This window comes from Choloepus didactylus, assembly GCF_015220235.1.
Source record: "Choloepus didactylus isolate mChoDid1 chromosome 11 unlocalized genomic scaffold, mChoDid1.pri SUPER_11_unloc2, whole genome shotgun sequence".
NCBI classification, from domain to species: Eukaryota; Metazoa; Chordata; class Mammalia; order Pilosa; family Megalonychidae; genus Choloepus; species Choloepus didactylus.
Genome location: NW_023637579.1, coordinates 1500001 through 1521348, shown reverse-complemented (window position 1 = coordinate 1521348; position 21348 = coordinate 1500001). Strand labels below are relative to the sequence as shown.

Below are 21348 nucleotides of genomic sequence, written 5' to 3'. Positions count from 1 at the left end.
ACTAGCATTTTTCATCCACTAACATATGCATTCTGCTCTTTTTATATTGGATTTGGGACACTGTACATAATCAAGAGCTGCTCTCAAAAAAGCAGATTCATTTATGTCTAATGAACAGGCCAAATATCTAATCTGCCACCATTAAAGTGATATTAACCTGTTTTTATACTATAGTGGGCCTTTGGTGCAAATAACAGAACAAGACCACATCTCTGTCAATAGCTGCTTCCTTTTAGGCAAGAACCCATAGCCTGATATTCTGGAGAAGAGCCTTTTAAACAGTATGTACGTAAGATACAGTGTTAGGTATCAGGCAAAGCATGTTTTAGTCTTCCAGGCCCTGGGTTTACCATCAGCTTTTACCCCTTAGAGGTTGACTACTTTCTTTGTCTCATTTGAGAACCTTCTGTTTCCTTCATCAAGACATCTTTGGCAGAAAGTTTATCATCTATATGTTAGGGTGAATTACTTACCCTGGAAGAAATTGCTTAGAAATAGGAATAATAAAAAATCCCACACTTAATTTCCAATGAAATGAAGACTTTTTTCCATTAAAAATAAAAGTAAATTGTGGATGCAGACCTACTGTGGGCAGGACCTTTGATTAGGCTGTTTTGACTGAGAAGTGACCCACCCAATTCAAGGTGGGTGTTATTCCTTTTTACTGGAGTCCTTTATGAGGATAAAAGACAGAAAATGTCCATAGAACCCAGAGAGAAACAGAAAGACACATCCAGATAAGTTTGGAGAAAGCTTAGAGAGAAAAAGCCCCTGCAGGAGCTGAGAGTCACTGAAACCAGAACCCCTGGGAGAAGGAACAGCAGACATTGCCATGTACTTCCCATGTGACAGAGGTATCCTTTCTTCAGAACCAAGGTATCATCCTGTTGATGCCTTTAGGACATTTTAATGGCCTTAGAACTGTAAATTTTAAGTTAATAAATCCCCATTGTAAAAGCCAACCCACTTCCGATATATTGTATTCTGGAAGCTTTAGCAAACCAAAATGGTAGGATCCAATCCATAAAACAGGGGAGGTCTAAAGATGAAGACCAAGGCTTATGCAGGCAGAATAAGAATGCCTTCAAAAATAATCTTATTGGTTAGTACAGGAAAGTTTCCTTGGTTTAGCTTAGAGTTAGAGCAACTAAGCTACAGAGGGAAAAACAGGAGGCTATGATTTGGGTCTCAGGTTTCAGGTACTGGGAGAACAGGCACTTAGAAGACATAGGAATTAGGTAAGCTTCAGTTTGCTTACACAGGGCTTAGCATGATGGACTCCACCTCAAAGCTAATTTAATATATTTAACAATTACCCCCATTTTGATCTGGCTCTTAACCATTGACAGCTGTGATCAAAATTTTTGCTGTTCAGCCTGACTCTCTGTTAATGCCTAAGGTCTTGGAGTAGTAATTGCAGGTTGTTTTAATGTTGAGCTCATAGGTGGTCATGATGATGTCAATTTTTCCTTGTTCAACTTTTTGTTCCAGGCATGAAGAAAGCATTTGCTGGTTCACAAGTAGCTGCATACCCCCTTATAATAATGTGGAGGGAAAACAGTGCACAAGGGAGACTATAATAAGTATTATGACTAATAAAATGCCCAAATGCCTATCTCTTATTATGCTCCTAAGCTCAAGTCTAATGTTTTAAACCAGCTGAAATCAAAGAGATTTAAAAATGGCCCTGAGGAAGACTTTATTTAATGCAACTGTGTCTCAACTTCCCCAGAGGTGTTTTCCCAGGTACAAGAGGTGGTGCTGGCAATGGCAAAATGCCTCCCTACTCAGCTAATAACTAGTCAAGCACAACAATGCTATTGTCTTAAATCAAGTTGAGCTAATAAATCTAATGACTCTTGCTGTGTTGCTGTAGCTCTAGCAGTAGATTCAGCAAGTTCTCCTACTGTGATTGATAAATTTCTAAAATTTCCATGATTACCAAAGTCAAGGTAGCAACATTCCACCATGTTCTCAGCCCCACCCTCCTCAGGCATCTGGGTAGCAGCCAAAATCTCTGCCACCTCTAGGACACAGGCTCACCCCCTCAAAACAGTGAGGTGGTGAGCAGGCTCTCCCCAATCCCTGGGGAATGTGCTCCACCCTCTCTGAGGCCTGGGGCAGCAGCACTCTCCTGAATAACGGGGAGAAGGCCTGCCTTCTGCAAACTCTCCCTTTCCACGTGTGTGGGTGAGTCTGCTCTCCTGGCTCGACTCCAGAACTTGGTTCCTGTGGTTCTGCCTTTGAGGTTATTTTTCCTTCAATCTGTCCTTTTTCTTTCCCTTTTAGTCCAGACCAGCAGTGGTTCCATTCATACAGCTCTCACAGAAAATTAATTGGTTTTGCATGCAGTATACAGGGTCCCAACCATCAGACAACAGGACTCTCCACAAATCCCTTCTGGATAACTTCATCTCCAACTCTGACACAAACTGAAATGGCTGACTGGTTTCAGGTTTGGTTAAATCTCACATGGGGCACTGTTCTCTGGGGACTCACTTTTCAAAAGTTCAAAATTTTCCAAACTATCAGTTTTCAGTTTCTTTGTTCTCAAGGTTTCAGTTCTCAGATTATCCCTTTCCTCTTGCATTTTACTATAAGCTGCAAGGAGAAACCAGGGTGCATTTTCCACATTTAGAATGGAAATTTCCTCAGCTAAACATCCAAGTTCTTCATTTTCAAATTTTGTCTTGCATGTGACACCAAAACTCAATTTTGGACACAGAAGCTAAGATGGCAGCATAGAGAGGAGTGGAAGACTGTTAGTCCCCCCCGGAACAATTCATAAATGACCAAAAAACTAGTAAATAACCTGGAATAACTGTGGGGAGACAAATGTGACTGTCCACTCATCATCCACCAACCTGAATTGTGAGGAATACCCAAGATCACAGCATAAAATCTGTAAGTAAAACTGTGAACCCATGCTGAGAGCCCCTCCCTCATGGAAGCCTCATGGTGCTAGAGAGCAGCACTCTCTCAGCCCAGCTCCAACTGGGGTTTTAATGTTAACTGCTCAATACAGACAACGAATCCTCAACAAGCAGAAAGAGGCTTTTGGTGACAACTGACCTTGGGAAAGTCGGGGGACATATCTGTCTCAGGATGGGGAGCCCAGAGGATCAGGCGCTATCTCTGGCTGACAGGTGAATCTGGGAGCTTTTCTGTCCCTTTCTCTCTCTCTGGAGAAAACATCAGCCATTTTCAGCCAGCAGCACTTTGCAGTAAAGACAGCCTCAGCCATTTTAAAATCAAACCACTTAGATCAGCAAAGTCAGACAAACAAAGAACTTATTGATATGAAGATGAGCTCTCTTGAGGGCGCATAGCTTCCCAAGAGGAAATGGAGGGGCCCAGATCTACTGCCCCCCTTTCTGGAACCAGACCCCAAAGCCTGGGGGAGGAGAGCCACAGGCCACATCCTATTATACTTGCCAGTCACAGGATGACAGGTGCACCTGACGGGCAGAAAAGCACAGGTGTATCAATCCTCTTAGAAAAACCATCAGGGAAACCAGATACTGAATATTTCCTATTTCCTCCTTCTGTGACCTGAGCCTGTTCTCATCTGGGAAAACCTGATTGGAGTGGCCTAGGAGGTCAGATGCCTAGACAACAGAAAACTACAATCTACACTAAGAAAAACGAAACTATGGTCCAGTCAAAGGAACAAACATACACTTCAACTGAGATACAGGAATTTAAACAACTAATGCTAAATCAATTCAAAAACTTAAGAGAATATTTCACAAAAGAGATAGAGGCTGTAAAGAAAACACTGGACATACATAAGGCAGAAATCGAAAGTTCAAAAAAACAACTAGTAGAATCTATGGAAATGAAAGGCACAACACAAGAGATGAAAGACACAATGGAAACATACAACAGCTGCTCTCAAGAGGCAGAAGAAAACACTCAGGAACTGGAGAACAAAACACCTGAAAGCCTACATGCAAAGGAGCAGATGGAGAAAAGAATGAAAAAATATGAGCAACATCTCCAGGAACTTAAAGATGAAACAAAGTACAAGAATGTACGTATCACTGGTGTCCCAGAAGGAGAAGAGAAGAAAAAAGGGGCAGAAGCAATAACAGAGGAAATAATCAATGAAAATTTCCCATCTCTTATGAAAGACATAAAATTACAGATCCAAGAAGTGCAGCATACTCCAAATGGAATAGATTTGAATAGGCCTATGCCAAGACACTTAATAATCAGATTATCAAACATCAAAGACAAAGAGAATCCTGAAAGCAGCAAGAGAAAAGCAATCCATCACATACAAAGGAAGCTTAATAATACTATGTGCGGAACTCTCAGCAGAAACCATGGAGGCAAGAAGGAAGTAGTATGATATATTTAAGATACTGAAAGAGAAAAACTGCCAACCAAGAATCCTCTATCCAGCAAAGCTGTCCTTCAAATATGAGGGAGAGCTCAAAATATTTTCTAACAGACAATGAGAGACTTTGTGAACAAGTCACCTGCCCTACAGGAAATACTAAAGGGAGAACTACAGAGTGATAGGAGGAGACAGGAGTGAGAGGTTTGGAACACAATTTTGGGAGATGGTAGCACAACAATGTAAGTACACTGAACAAAGATAACTATGAATAAGGTTGAGAGAGGAAGGTTGTGAGCATGTGAGACATCAGAAGAAAGGAGGAAAGATAAAGACTGGGACTGTGTAACTTGGTGAAATCTAGAGTGTTCAACAAATTGTGATAAAATGTACAAATATGTTCTTTTGTGAGGCAGAACAAGCAAATGCAACCTTGCAAGGTGTTAAAAATGGGGAGGCATTGGGGGAGGGATGCAATCCATGTAAACTAGAGACTGTAACTAACAGAATCATTGTATTATGCTTCCTTTAATGTAACAAAGGTGATATACCAAGGTAAATGCAGATAAGAGGGGGGATAGGGGAGGTATGTTAGACACTTGACATTGGTGGTGTTGTCTGACTCTTTACTTTGATTTAAGGTTACTTTTCCTTTTGCTACTTCCTAGCTGTCATTTTTTTTCCTCTTTCTTTTGCCTCTCTACCTTCTTTGACTCTCCCTCCAGCCTTGTGGAAGAAACATAGATGTCCTTATATAGCTAGTGCTGAAGGTGGTAAACACATAAATATGTGACCATACAGAGAACCATCAATTACTTAGGATGGAATGTTTGGTGTGTGAACAAAACCATATTAAAAAAAATGGGTTGATGACAAAACCTCAAGGGCAATATACTGAGTGAAATAAGCCAGACACATAAGGACAAATATTGCAGGGTCTCACTGATAAGAACTAATTATAATATGTAAACTCATAGACATGAAATATAAGGTACCAAAATATAGGACGAGGCTTAAGAATGGAGAGTGGTTGCTTAGTATGAGAATGTTCAACTAGGATGAACTTAAATGTTTGGAAATGAACAGAGGTGTCAGTAGCAAGACGTGAGAATAACTAACAGTGCCATATAGCATGTGAATGAGGTGGAAAGGGGAAGCTCAGAGTCATATATGTCACCAGAAGGAAACTTGGAGGTCAAAATATGGGAATGTACAAAACTGAATCCTATGGTGGGCAATGTCCATGATTAACTATACAAATACTAGAAAACTCTTCCATGAACCAGAACAAATGTATGACAATACAACTAGAAGTTAATAATAGAGGGGCATATAGGGAAGAAATATATACCTATTGCCAACTATACACTACAGTAAGTAGTATTTCAACATTCTTTCTTAAACAGTAACAAATGTGCTATACCAACACTATGAGTCAACAATTGAGGGGGGTGGGTTAGGGATATGGCAGGATTCAAGTTTCCTTTTTTTTTTTTCTTTTTTTCATCTTTCACTTTATTTCTTGTCTGGAGTAATGAAAGGGTTCTAAACATTGAACAAAAATTAAGTGTGGTGATGGATGACAGCTGTATGAGGGTACCAGGGGCAACTGATTGTACACTTTGGATCTTTGGATAATTGTATGGTATCTGAACAATCCCAATAATAAAAAGGAAAAAACTCAATTTTGCCAAATTCTCTGTCACTTTAAAACAAGGATCATCTTTCTTCCTGTTGGCAGTGACACATTCATCATTTCTGTCCAAGACTTCATCAGAAATATCTTTAGAGTCCATATTTCTACCAATAGTCTCTTCAAAGCAATCTAGCTCTTTTCTATCAAGCACCTTACAATTCTCCTAGGATCTTCCCCTTATTCCTTTATAAAGCTGTTCCAGCATTCTTGGTATTTGCATTTACAGCACCCCGTTTCTCCAACCAAGTCTGTTTTGGTTTGCTAAAGCTGCAGGAATGCAACACACCAGAAATGGTTTTGCTTTTACACTGGGAACAATGGGAATTTATTAACGTACAATTTACAGGTCTTAGGCTGTGAAAATCTCCCAATTAAGGCATCAACAGGATGATACCTGGACTCTGAAGAAAGGCTGCTAGCATATGGGACACCTGGGTCACATGGCAAGGCACAAGGCTGGTGTCTGCTGGTCCTTTGTGCCCAGGTTTCATTGCTTTCAGCTTCTGGTTCTCTCAGTTTCTGTGGGTCCTCTTTTAGTTTTCTGGGGCTTTCCTCTCAAGTTTCTCTGGGTTTTCCTGTCTTTTATCCTCTCATAAAGGATCCAGTGAGGGGATTAAGACCCACCTTGAATGGGCTGGGTCACATCTCAACTGAACCAGAAGGTCCCACCCATAATATGTCAGCACCACATGGATGGATTAAAAGAATATGGCCTTTTCTGAGGTAAATAACAGCTTCAAACTAGCACACTATCCAATTCATGAATCGTTTATAATAGAGTTCTAAGATCTGAACAATTTCCTGTGAATATTTTTTTTTTTGTCTGTAGACACAGAGACAGCACAAATTAAATTCCAGTTCTGATAATTCTGGACTTCCAGGTAACTCTATGGAAAGGTCACCATCTTACGCAGACAAGATAATACCCAAAACAGAAACAACACGTATTTGAGACAGATTTCACGACAATGACTAAATACGTATGAAATGAATCTTCATTAAAAGGCAGCTTCTCTCTTTCCTTTCATGAGTAAGTTATGTTTATAGAAGTATGAGGCTCATTTGTGGGAAAAATATATTCATATAGCAACATCTTAATTTCCTCCATATTCCAGGAAAAAATGGTTTCTGGTCCTAAGCTGTGCAAAGGAATAAAAATATACTGACACTGGTTTCATACAAACTTCAAGACTATGCTCAAACCATGCTAATCCTCTTCTTTACTTCAAAAAGTTTAATATGTTTTTACCTATAACAGCCAGTACACTGCATTATTTCCCTATTGAAGTTGTCAATGAAATTGGAATTAAACTAATATGACTTTCAAGAGCAAAAAAAGATATACTGGAGACTGAGTATCCAAAATGATGGATGAGGAGGGACAGAGAGAACTCTCCTCCATGGAAAACACTAGATAAAAGACAGAAAGTGCTCCAGCATTCTGGTTCCAGGATCCCACTGGCTGGGCAAGGTCTTATAAATTTGTAGTGACAGCAATTGGAGAAGCCAAGAGTCTGAGTTAAGAATCATGTAAGTCTTTGATCTGGAGAACCACTGGGTAAACAAACAGCAGCCAGACTCATGTTTAGTTTGTAGGCCAGTCAGAGTGGGACGTGGGGAGTGGCCAGAGAGATGGCAGCAGGAGCTGCAATCAAGAGTGGCCAGGAGTATCTTCCACACCCCAGGCACATGCCTTGGTAAACTGGCATGGGGTTTAGCACTTTGCACACCCACAGCTGAAGACTGGAACAAGCTGTTGCAGCAGCAGATGATTGTGGAAGTGGTTTATTTTCCACACCAAGCACAACCATCTTTAAAGTGGGCTGAGCCACTCTGCAGCACTGCAGCGGAGAGCCTCCTAAAGGGAACTCCAAATTCAGCTGTCTTGAGACAGCATAACCCCTCCCCCACAGAAGCCGAATGGGTACACAGTCAAGACACAGGGAAACCAAATGCCTGGAAGTGACAGGAGTCCTACACAAAGCCCAGAGATTTGTGGGTCCCCAGCAGAGAGGGACTGAGCAATATCTGAGCTGAAGGGGTGGACACCTGCACAGCCCCAGAGTATCACAGCTTCAACCCTGGAAATAGCTGGGAGTATTGGGTCTTAAGGCCCGCTTCCCTGCCAAAATACACATGGTAGAAACCACAACCAAAGAGCAGGCAGTTGCCATTGCACATGAAAAATTGCTGCACAGATTGGACATCCACATTCTTCTGAAGTGTTCATGGGCCATTCTCCAGGATAGAACACATGTTGGGTCACAAATCAAGTCTCAATAAATTTAAAAAGATTGAAATTATACACAGCCCTTTCTCTGATCATAATGGAATGAAGCTGGAAGTCAATAATAAGAGGAGAACTGGGAAATTCACACATTTATGGAAAGTAAACAAGGCTCTCTTAAATGGTGGGTCAAAAAAGAAATTACAAGAGAAATCAGTGAAAACCATGAGGCAAATGAAAATGAGAACACAACATATAAAAATTATGGCATGCAGCAAAGGCAGTGGGGAGAGGGAAATTTATTGCCCTAAATGTCTACATTAGAAAAGTTCAACAGAAATACAAGAGCTGAGACAAATAATGCTAAATCAATTCAATGAACTGAGGGAAGAACTAATCAAAGATAAAGATGTAAAAACAAATCTCCTAAATCAATTCAAAAATCAACTCAATGAAATGAGGGAAGATATGGCAAAAGAGATGAAGGGTATAAAGAAGACAATGGATGGCCATTAAGAATCCATAAGTTTGAAAAAACAAATGGCAGAACTTATGGGAATGAAGGGCAAAATGGAGGAGATGAAAAAGACAATGGAGGGATACAACAGTAGGTTTGAACAGGCAGAAGAAAAGATCAGTGAATCGGAGGAGAAGACATTTGAATTCATACACAAAAGAACAGATGGTGAAAAGATTTGGAAAAATACAAGCAGGGTCTCAGAGAGCTGAGTGACAACATGAAGCACACAAATATACTTGTTATGGGTGTCGCAGAGGGAGAAGAGAGGGGAAAGGGTGCAGAAAGAATAATAGAAGAAATATTCACTGAAAATTTCACAACTCTTATAAAAGACAGAAAATTTCAGATTCAAGAAGTACAGTGTATTCCAAAAAGAATAGATCCCAATAGACTTACTCCAAGACACTGTTCAGATTGTCCATTGTCAAAAACAAAGACAGAATTCTGAAAGCAGCAAGAAACAGCAATCCATCCATACAAGGGTAGCTTGAGAAGGTTAGGTACAGAATTCTCTGCAGAAACCATGCAGGGGAGAAGACAGTGGTATGACATATTTAAGACACTGAAAGAGAAAAACTGCCAATGAAGAATTCTATATCTGGCAAAACTGTCATTCAAAAATGAGGGAGAAAGAGGGTGGGGCAAGATGGCAGTGTGGTGAGGTGTAGGTTGTAGTTGCTCCTCTGGGGCAGTTGGTAGAAAGCCAGGAACTGCATGGACCAGACATCGCAGAGGAATCTGAGATTAAACAAACTTCATGCAACACTCACAAATGCATGGAACAGCTGAGATCAGTGAAATCTGTAAGTTCTCAAAGCCAGGGTCCTGCACCCCTCCCTGCCAGGAACAGTCCCGTGGGAGGAGGTGCCATCAGTGCTGGGAAACAGGAGGGAGAACGAAATCCGCAACCATAGATAAACTGAGAGAAGACACCAGAAAATCTGGAAGCAATCAACCAGCAGAGAGGAGATAGGGTTAGCAAAACAGCAAAAAAAAAAAAAAAAAAAAAAAAAAAAAAAGAAAGAAAAGAAAAGAAAAGAAAAGAAAAGAAAAACAGACTTTGGAGTCAGGTGAACATAACATGGAGAAGGGCAGGCCTCAAACAGAATCAGACACATATGCAAATCAAGGGAGGGAGAGCCCTTGTCTGAAAACCAGCTTCTCTGCTTCTTTGATTGTTCCTTAATCACCCTCAACTCCTGGTCTTTTAGCATTTCAGTAGCCCATTAGATCTGCAAGGATGGTAAATACTCCATACTGGGCTCTTCCTTTTTTTCTTTTCTTTTCTTTTTTTTGTTTTTTTTTTTTTCATTTTTTTCTCTTTTTCTAAAACACTTATTCTAAGAAGCCTACTACAGAAAGCCTCAATGACTTGCAGTTTGGGCCCAGGCAAGAACAGAGCTAAGATAGCCCTGAGAGACAAAGCATAAGTCCAGTGGCAGAGAAAATTCACTGAACACCATAACTTCCCAGCCCTTTTGGGAACTCAGATCCCAGGGGTTGGAATTCAGAAACTAGCTTCAGTCAGCCACACACCCTACAGGGTCAGGGTCACCTGGAGATCTAAAAGCTCCCTGCATGAGAGACTCCAAAAGGAGGTGCGAGGTCACTTTTCAGGTTCTAATATTTATTGGAGTAGCTAGCAGTAAATACCTGAAACTATCAAACTACAACCCAGAACCCATGAATCCTGAAGATGATTGAATAAAAATGTAGCTTATGAGACGTGACAATGTAATTGGGAAACCCCATATGGACCACACTCCTCTTTGTCCAGTGTATGGATGGATGAGTAGAAAAATGGAGGCAAAAAAAAAAAGGCACCCAGTGTTCTTTTTTAATTTAATTGTTCTTTTTCACTTTAATTTTTATTATTACTTTTGTGTGTATGGTAATGAAAATGTTCAAAAATTAATTTTGGTGATGAACACTATATAACAGTACTGTGAACAACTGAATGTATGCTTTGTATGACTGCATGGTATGTGAGTATATCTTGATAAAAATGAAAAAAATAAATAAAGACTCCCTGCCTCCTTACACTGGTGGGGGATCTATGGGCTGACAAGCGCCACCTGGAGAAGCACAGAGTCTAAAGTCCTCACAGGAGGGTCTCATTTTCAAGGAAACTCCATACCCTCCTCCCAAGACATGGGCCTCTTTGGACTATGAAAACCTGACTGGGGCTGACCATATCTGAGGGGATCACCACACAAAAAGGCTACATACAGGCAGGGTGAAACAGAAAAACAAGAGGTGAAAAACTCTGATCATGAAGCTGTAAGACACAACAAAGACATGGAACATATAATAACTTGGATGAACCTTAAGGACATTATGTTGAGTGAAGTTACCCAGAAACAAAAGGACAAATACTGTGTGGTCTCGCTAACATGAACTAACATTTGTGAGGAAATTTGAGATTTAAAAGCTGATAACACAGGCTATCAGGAGATACAAAGAGGGTAGAGATTGGGCATTTAATGCTGAAGGACTACAGAATGTTCAACAGGATTGATTATATAGATCCAGAAATAGATACCATAATGCTATGTGAATGTAGGACAATATTGTAAGTAACTGAACAAAGATGTCCATGAGTAAAGCTGAAAGAGGCGGGTTAGGGGCATGTATGACACCTGAGGTAAAGACAGAAGATAAAGATTGGGACTGTTTAACTTAGCAAAAACTGGAGTGGTCAATGATTGTGACTAAATGTACAAATATAAAAATGTTCTTGCATGTGGGAGAACAAATGAATGTCAACATGCAGAGTGCTGAAAAGGAGAACATATGGGGGAAAATATAACCAAAGGAAACTGGAGTCTATGGTCAACATTACCATTGTAATATGCTTCCATTAAATATAACAAATGCAGTACACCAAAGCTAAATGTGTAAGAGTGGGGGATATAAGGGAGAGATATGGGATTCTTGGTATTGGTGGTGTTGTCTGACCCTATTATTTTATTGTACTATATTTTATTTTTTGTCTTTTTTGTTATTTGTTTAAAAAATTAAAAAATTTCACGTTAATCAATATGTTCAGGTGCTAACTGTGGTGATAAATGCACAGCTATACAATGATACTGTGAACAACAGTATTTACACTGTGGATAATAGCATGGTATGTGAATACAGCTCTATAGCATTGTAGGAAGAAATATAAATAGGGATAAAAGTGCTGGAGAAAAAATGGAGAGAGGGATGTACCTATTTACTGTTGATGAGGAGGCAGAATGGTGTAGCCTTTCTGGAAGACAACGTGGTAGTTCCACAAGAAACTGAGTACGTGGGTGCCATGAGGTCCTGCAACCTCATTAAGGGGCATAGACTTGGAAGATCTGAGAGCAGGGACATGAATGGACATTTGCACACTGGTGTTTACGGAGGCAGTATACATGATTTGCAATGGGTGGAGGTGGCCTAAGAGTACACTGACTGAGGAACAGAACGGTGAACTGTGGTGTGTACATACAATAGAATACTGAGCAATTGCAAAGATGAGTGAAGCTGTAAGACACACAATGCAACAAGGTGAATGGATCCTGTAGACAGCACTTTGAGTGAACTATATGTGAAACAAAGGCAAACACTATAATGCCTCCCCAATATGGACTAACTACAATGTGTAAACTCAGAATTGATCTTAGAGCACAGATTATTAGGGGAATGCTTATAGTATTGATCCCTAGACTGTAAGCTCTTACAGCAGTCACATCTATTGCTGAACTGTAATGGCTATCTTCAGATTTGTAGATGCCGATCCTTTTGTGTAAAACCCGATCGATCCCTGGATATTTGGATATCTGTGTGACATCTGAAACTCAGAGCTACAGCTCAGCAGATATGAATGTCAGTATTAGTGCACACGGCAACTGTTTAAAAAGCTGAAAAAGAGTCCAGATTTCAATTGGAGTTATGAATGAAGCAAGTCTAGCTAGGACAAAGGCAAATTGGTCTCAAGGGTAAAGGATGATACTGTGTTTTAAAACTTCAACTTCCACCTGAGACCAAGGGAAGAGATGTTTATTTGGTGCAGTTTCAAAATTTCTTAAACAATTTAACTTACAGTTTATTCAAATACCATAGTGATATGGAACTTTGAATAGGAAGTGAGACCTGGTAGGTTTGTATAGGTTAGTGTGAAATAGCAACACATCCCAAAGTAATCTGGGCAAAGAATAAAATTATATATGCAGGGACCCCCTCAGGAGCTGGGGGAAAATGTGCAAGTGTTGGACTTCCTAATCTGGATTGTTGTGGAGGTTCTCACAAACACTGAGGAATAGTGGTTTAGTATACCAAGCCCTCTTTCTTGGGGCTTGCCCTCATGGAGCTTGTTACTGCAAAGGAGAGGATAAACCTGCTTATAATTGTGCCAAAGGGTCTCACCCCTGAGTAACTCTTTGTTGCTCAGATGTGGCCCTGTCTCTTCAGCGAACCCAACATGGCAGGAGAACTCATTGCCCTCCCTGCTATGTGGGACCTGACTCCCGACAGTGTAAATCTCCCTGGTAATGCAGAATTTGACTTCCGAGTATGAATCTGAACCCAACATCCTGGGATTGAGAACATCTTGATGAAAAGGGGGATGTGAAATGAAACAAAATAAAGTTTCAGTGGCTGAGAGATTCCAAATTGAGTTGAGAGGCCACTCAGGTGGGCACTGTTATGCACTATATAGGTAACCCTTTTTAGGTTTTAATGTCCTGGAATACCTACAAGTAAATATCTGAAACTATCAAACTGCAACCTAGCTGCCCTGACTCTTGAAGATGATTGTATAACAATGTAGCTTACAGGTGGTGACAGTGTGATTGTGAAAGCCTCATGGATCACACTCCCTTTATCCAGTGTATGGATGGATGAGTAGAAAAATGGGAACAAAAACTAAATGAAAAATATGGTGGGAAGAAATGTAATTAGTTTAGATTGTTTGTTTTTTCTTATTGCTTTCTTTTGGTTTTGTTTGAAATGTTTTTCTATTGCTTGCTTTTTAATTTTTTGATAGTTAAAAAAACAAAAACAAACAAAAATAAAAGAAAATTAGGGTGGGGGTATGATTTGGGAGTTCTTTTTTACTTTTATTTTTTATTCTTATTTTTACTTTTTCTGATATAAAGAAAATGTTCAAAAAACAGATTGGGGTGATGAATGTACAACTATATGATGGTACTATGAACAGTTGGTTGTACACCATGGATGACTGTATGATATGTGAATATCTCAATGAAACTGAAAAAAAAAAAAAAAAAAACAGAATCAACAAAACCAGAAGTTGATTCCTAGAGAAAATCAATAAAAATGACGGACCCTTAGCTAGACTGACAAAGGAAAAAAGAGGATACAAATAAATAAAATCAGAAATGGGAGGGAGGATGTTACAACTGACCCCACAGAAATAAAAGAGTTCACAAGAGGATGCTATGAGCTACTGTAGGCCAACAAACTAGAGAACTTGGATGAAGTGGACAACTTCCTAGAAACACATGGACAACGTACACTGACAAAAGAAGACATAGAAGATGTCAAAAAAAATCACAAAAAAAGATACTGAATCAATAATAAAAAATCTTACAGCAAAGAAAAGCCCAGGACCAGACGACTTCACGGTGAACTCTACTAACTATTCCAGTAAGAATAACAGTCCTGCTCAAAGTCTTTCAAAAAATTAAGGAAGGACTGCTATACGTCATTCTACGAAACCAACATCACTATACTACCAAAGCCAGACAATAATACTACAAGAAAAGAAAATTTCAGACCAATGTGTCTAATGAATACAGATGCAAAAATTCTCAACAAAACACTTGCAAGTCAAATCCACTAGCACAATAAAACAATGATACCCCATGATAAAGTGGTTTTTACCCCAAGTATGCAAGGGAGGTTCAATATAAGAAAATCAATTACTATAATATACCACACTGACAAATCGAAGAGGAAAAACCATAGAAATCATCTCAATTGATGCAGAAAACACATCTGACAAATCATCCTTTCTAGATAAAAACACCTGGAAAGACAGAAACTGAAGGAGATTTCCTCAACATGATAAAAGGAATATATGAAAAACCCTCAGCTAACATCATACTCAATGGGGATAGATTGTCAGCCTTCTCTCTAAGACCTGGAACAAGACAAGGATGTCCATTCTCACTATTGTTATTCAACATTGTACTGGAAATTCCAGCTGGAGCAATTAGGCAAGAAAAAGAAATAAAAGGCATCCCACTTGGAAAGGAAGAATTAAACATTTGCTCTTTGCAAATGACACGATCTGTACTTAGAAAATTCTGGAAAAAAAAACCAGAAGAAAGCAACTTGAGCTCATAAACAAGTTCAGCAAAGTAGCAAGATACAAGATCAACACACAATAATCAACGGGGTTTCATAAATTAGTAATGAGCTATCTGAGGAGGTAATGAAGGAAAAAAATCCACTTACAAAAGCAACTAAAAGATTCAAATATCTAGGAATAAACTCAACCAAGGATGAAAATGACCTGCATACAGAAAACTACAAAACATTGTTGAAAAAAAATCAAAGACGACATAAATAAATGGAAAGACATTCTGTGTTCATGGAGTGGAAGGCTAAATAAATGTCAAGATGTCAATTCTACCCAAATTGATCTACAGAGGCAACACAACATCAATCCAAACCCCAACAACTGGCTTTGCAGACCAAGAAAATCAATAATCAAATTTATTTGGAAAAGCAAGGTGCCCTGAACAGCTAAAAACATCTTGAAAAAGAAAAATAAAGTTGAAGGTCTCACACTTCCTGGCTTGAAAGCATATTAAAAAGCAACAGTGGTCAAAACAGCAAGGTGTTGGCCTAAGGAGAGATATACTGGCCAATGGAATCAAATCAAAAGTTCAGCAAAGACCCTATCATCTCCAGCCAACTGATTTCTGATTAGGCAGCCAAGTCCACTCACTGGAACAGAACAGCCTCTTCAACAAATGGTGCTGGGAGAACTAGATAGCCATTATCAAAAACAATGAAAGAGACTCTCTATCTCATTCATTACACAGAAATTAACTCAACATGGATCAAAGACATAAAACGAAAGAGCAAGGACCAAAGAACCATAAAAGTAATATCTTAAAGATCATGTGGTAGGAGGTGTTTTCCTGGACCTTACACCCAAACCAAAACCAATGAAAGAAGAAATCAAAGGACTTTGTCAAGGAAGTAAAAAGGAAGCCTACGCAATGGGAGAAAATATTCAGAAACTACCTGACAAGGGTTTAATATCCAGAATATATAAAGAAATCCTACAGCTCAACAACAAAAAGACAGACAACCAAATTAAAAAATAGGCAAAAGACATGGATAAACACTTTTCCAAAGAGGAAATACAAATGGGTTTTATTTTTTATGTCTATTATTTTTTCATTTAGGAGCAATGAAAATGGTTGAAAACTGAATGGGATGATCACTGCACAACTAGGTGATTATACTGTGAGACACTGATTGTATACTTTGGATGGAATATATGGTACATTAATACATCTCAATACAATTTGCAGGGATAAAATAGCCAAAACACATGGATAGACACTTGTCCAAAGGAGAAATACAAATGGCTAAAAAGCTTATGAAAAAATGCTCAACTTAAGTAGCTGTCAGGGAAATGAATATCAAAACCACAGTGAAATACCATTTCACACATACCAGAATGGCTATTACCAAAACAACCATAAAACTACAAGTGCTAGAAAGCATGTGGAGAAATAGGTACACTTATTCACTGTTGGTGGGAATGTAAAATGGTGCAGCCACTCTGAAAGACAGTTTGATGATTCCTCAAGAAGCTAAGTATAAGTTGTCAGAGGATCCAGCAAACTCATTATTGGGTATATACTTGGAAGAACTAAAAGCAGGACATGAATAGACATCTGCACACCAATATATACAGCAGCATTATCATAATTACCAATAGATGAAAACAGCCCAAATACCCAGAAACTGATGAGTGGGTAAACAAACTGTGATGTATACAAATGACAGAATATTGCGCAGTAGTAAGAAAGAATGAAGTCGTCATGCACGCAAAAATGTGGATGAACCTTTATGACATTATGTTGAATGAAAGAAGTCTGAAATAATAGAAAAAATATTCTATAGCCTCACTAATATGAACTAACCACAATGAGCGAACTCTGGGAGTTAATTTCAAGAGCATAGATTATCAGAAGATAGAAAGAGGGTAGAAACTGGGGCAACTAATGATTGAGGAGTACAGAATATTTAACAAGGTTGAGTGTACAAGTTTGGAAATGCACAGCACAATACTATAAATGTAATTATCAACAGAGCTGAGCTTGAGTACAGTTGAAAGAGGACGACTAGAGTCATGTATGTCACCAGAAGGAAAGCTATAGGAGAAAATGTGAATGCACAGATTTCAGTTTTGGGGCACACTGGCCTTTCTATGCTCTCATTTCCACTCTGTGTGGTGGGAACAATAAGAGGACCTACCTACTATTTAAGCTTAAAACCCTTGATACTGCGACCGCACCCCCCCTCCCCAGGATGACCAAGAGTGGCAAGTTTTATTGACAGAATTTGTCAAGTTGCTTATCCTCTTTTTGCCTAAGGTTTCTCATCTACCAATATGAATAATAATTATGACTATTTCCTATGTAATATTTTGTGAGGAATAACGTGTTAGTACCTTTCAAGTACATAGAGTTTTGTCTGAGGTACATGAAGGTTTCCAGCGAGATTTATTATGACCTGACAATTCTCCTTGCTTTCAAAGGAAAGGTTAACTCCCCTTTAAGAAGTTATTATCAAATTAGAAAAATGTACGCAAACTGCTAAGATCCATAAGAAGAGTTGAACTAGCAACCCAATAGGCCTATATACAAGCACCTTCAATCACCTAGAATATGTGAGCGATTGCTCACAATTTTAATACCTACTATGATTTTGAAATCTTAATGCATTATAATTAGAACAGCAGTATCTATACAAATTAGTTTTCATTGATTAAATATAAAATAACATAAATAAAAACTTTTACCTGGTATTCTCGGGCGGGTGCTGCCAGGGCACTCCCCCGCCCCACTCTAGAGGAAGGGCGGCCAGGGTTCACACGGCCCGGGTGGCAGCCGCCGCGCCTCTGGGAAGCCCTCCGCCCGCAGCCGGGCCAGCGACCAGCTCCCGCCAGCCGAGAGGCGGCCTGCGGGAAGGCTGGATTCATAAAAGCTCAATTACGAGAGCGTGAGCAATGGACTCAGTTAAGTCGCCGTCGCCATCTTACTTGCGTCACTGCCGCGTGGCGTGCCCCAGGATGTTGCTCCCTTTGTGGTCTCACGCGATCCGAGAACTGGCGGAAGTTCCCGGAAATACGGAACTGTCGCGATAATACGGAACTGTCGCGATGATAGGCCTTTCCTCGGACACAGTGAAAGGAGGAAGGAACGAGCTTCAGCTGTCGTCTGCGCACTCTGACCGGGGAGGCGAGGAGAAGAATGGCAGCCTCAGAAGCCCGTCTCCGTAAACTATCACGACGAGAAAATTAATGAAATAACCGCCATATTTCATCGATTTTAATATGTATATCCTTTTTTAATATGTCTAAAAAGTCAGGATGTGTCTAAAAATGAATGGTGTGTTCTTGCTAAATTGGCAGCATTTTCTCTTTCCTAGTGACTCAGATCAAACACAGTAGGTAGAACTCCAACCCAGTTGATGGGGCCTGTGAAGCCAATCCGTCTGGAAGGGTCTGCAGGCAGAGTCCCCTTTGTCCCTGAACTTTTTAAAAAGGCTCAGTGTGGTCATCTGTGGTTTTGGAAAAGCTGCTCTGTGCAATTGCCATGTGGTGGACCCAGTCCCAAGCTTGGAATTCAGTTTTCCAACCCGGGAAAAGAGACTCTGGAGAGACTTAAGATTTGACAGAAAAGCATTTTGTTGCTATATTAAAATCTCTTTTGTAGTTTTATTTTGGGTTAATAATTATTAGCGAATATCGTTGAATATGGAAACTACCACATGGTGATGCCACATACATAAGTTTTCCTTCTCTAAAATATGCCATTGGTTTTATGTTTTACATTTGAAGAAATGATCTGTGCAATACAAGGAGTCTAACAGTTTTCTAACATAGTAAGGCTCCATTTTAGTGTGTCAAATTGCCCTTTTCATGAAGCAAGGGAAGATTTAATATTGGGTCGGTAGTAAAAGAACTTAATTTTATTTCTTTTTATCCGTGTTTCAGGTCTGTGCATTCATGGGTAAGATACAGAGAAAGGAGAATTTAACTGCAATTGCTCTGTTAATCTACAAAATCTATTAACTTGACAACACCAAGTATGTATATTTTTATTTTTAGTTACTGCCTCTCAATTTTGGAGGAATACTCTTTATATTAATGTAAGGTACATTTTTACGTTTTCTCAGGATACAGAGGTTTTTCTTCATGCTTGACTAAAATGCTAATTTTTTTCTTTCTAGGCTACATCTATGGAATGGCTATAGGACATATCAAGATTTTTTTTGTTGTTATATTTTTCTTTTGTAGGTTATCTAGGGATGTTTTGGTTATTTAGAACTGTTTTACTCAAATATTTGACATTTAAAATCTTTGGCATTGCAGATGATGTAAGTACAATTTTTGCTTATACATCAATGATGGTATAAAATGAAACAAGCTAATAATAAACTATTTGAGTTATTAAAGTGCTACTTTTTAAACCAAATTCCGGGATGAAGTCTGCCCACTTACCATTTTATCTATTTACTATAAAATAAATTAAATATGACTCTGTGTGCGTATTCTCCATATCGAATTTTCTTGACACAATTATTTTATTTTATTGATTTTTATATATAACAAAGATTTTTAAATTTTAAAGCAAAAAGCCTTTAGGCATTTGAGCATAATTTTAAGTGTATACAGCCATTTTTCTCTGGTTCTTTATAATCCATGTTTTTAATAAATAGACACCATATTCAGAGCCTCTTAAACTGAAAATTATTGTATAGTCCTGTTCTCTCTTGTTTGGTTTTTCCAAATTTTTGGTCAGTTCTTATAAAAGTTTTATTTATAAGGCTTTGTGTAAAATACGATTTCAAAAGAGCTTCAATATTTTCCAATTTAATCCAAGTTGGTCTTATTCAGAGAAGACATTTTCACCCTTTGAAAGGTGAGTAGACAAAAAAATGAAATGAGAAGAATTCTGGTCTGTAATTTTATGGATTCTTCCTACCCATGATGGCTTTCCTATTTTATTTTAGTTTTTTTTAAGTCAAGATATCCTAAGTCAGGAGGCTCTCAAAGCTATAATAAAAGATAAAGCAACATAGCAATCAACATGGGAAGTATAAAACATATAACATATCTTTCCTGTATTCATTTTTATTGGCTTGTCTTTCTTCCTTCTGCAATAGATCAAAGCTGTGGTTTTGAAACTGGGTTCTGTGAAGTCCTGGGGTTTTCAAGGGCTCTTTGTTGGGCTCATCTACAAAGATGGGTGCCCCTCCCTGGCAACCTGTCTTTCCTCTAGAGCAGCTTCACTTCAATCTCTTACATATTGGGCATTTGCTTAGGTTTTCTTATGAACAAGGCAATTGTTTTACTTAATAAAGACTGAAAACACCTGGGGTATTATATAGATCATCTAAACCCTTTACATTTTTAAGACTATAAAACAGTAGTCTTGAATGCCTTTCTTTATTCATCCATTCACTATGTACTACCTGCTCTGTGCTTGGTAGTGGAATGCATGCTGGAGATAAAAAGCTGAGCAAGGTGTGGTCTAGCATTTGCAGTACAGTGTAATGAATTCCATGATAAAACTGAAGTCCAAGTGATGCAGGAATCCACAGGGAAGGCTTCTGGAGGTAACTGTTAAGATAAGAGCTTAAAAAAGGATTGAGTCAGCCAGGATGTAAGCAAGGAAGAAAAGAAGTGAGAGTCCAGGTCCCAGGTTTATGGAATCTGCCTCCTCACTGGAGGAAGACAAGCCAGTTAAGGAATGGATTCAGATTAATGTCAGCATTGTCATTTCTATCACAGCCTTATGTTGTATGGGGGCCATAAAATGTATTGCAGACACAATTATTTCCAAATTAGGAATAATTTAGTTGTAAGTGTAAAACTTTAGATTTTGTAATATTGTTCAAAGACATATGGTAAGGCTGCCCAGGTCATGAGTAGAATTTTCCATGTACCCTTTTCTATTAGGACAATTTCTCAGTATATTCCTATTTTCCTATCCCTGATCCTGTCAACATGTTCTTTTTTTGGTAGAAGTGTAATGAGCTGGAAACTATGGATAAAGTCTTTGAGTTTACAAATTATATCTGACTCTATCAGCACTGAATTCTGGGGACTTTAACAAACATTCACTCTGAAAACACCTTGCCCTTTCAGCAGAATGTGGCATTTAAAATCATGGGCGCTGGTATCAGACAGGTGTAAGTTCAAGTCATAATTGCCATTTTTTACTTGTGAGGTTTTCAGGTAATTTACCTAAATAAAAAGCACTTGCACAGAGTGGTGGGGGGGTTACTACTTAAGAAATATTGGCTGCTGTGTCATG

At 38.9% G+C, this 21348-nt stretch overlaps 1 protein-coding gene and 1 long non-coding RNA gene across 6 annotated transcripts in view; one reads left to right on the top strand and one right to left on the bottom strand.

The window, feature by feature from the left end:
* LOC119524542 (zinc finger protein 596-like) overlaps positions 1-18080 on the bottom strand; it is an 89663-nt gene extending 71583 nt beyond the window's left edge. For all 5 annotated transcript variants that reach the window (XM_037823220.1, XM_037823225.1, XM_037823222.1 and 2 more), the window contains exon 1: positions 17826-18080. The gene's annotated coding sequence lies outside the window, so the exon portion shown is untranslated. The remainder of the gene's footprint in view (positions 1-17825) is intronic.
* A 166-nt stretch (positions 18081-18246) lies between these two features.
* On the top strand, positions 18247-19760 carry LOC119524548. The gene is made up of 3 exons (XR_005214837.1): positions 18247-18361; positions 19023-19114; positions 19259-19760. It is a non-coding gene; the product is annotated as an uncharacterized LOC119524548 (long non-coding RNA).
* The last annotated feature ends 1588 nt before the right edge of the window (positions 19761-21348 follow it).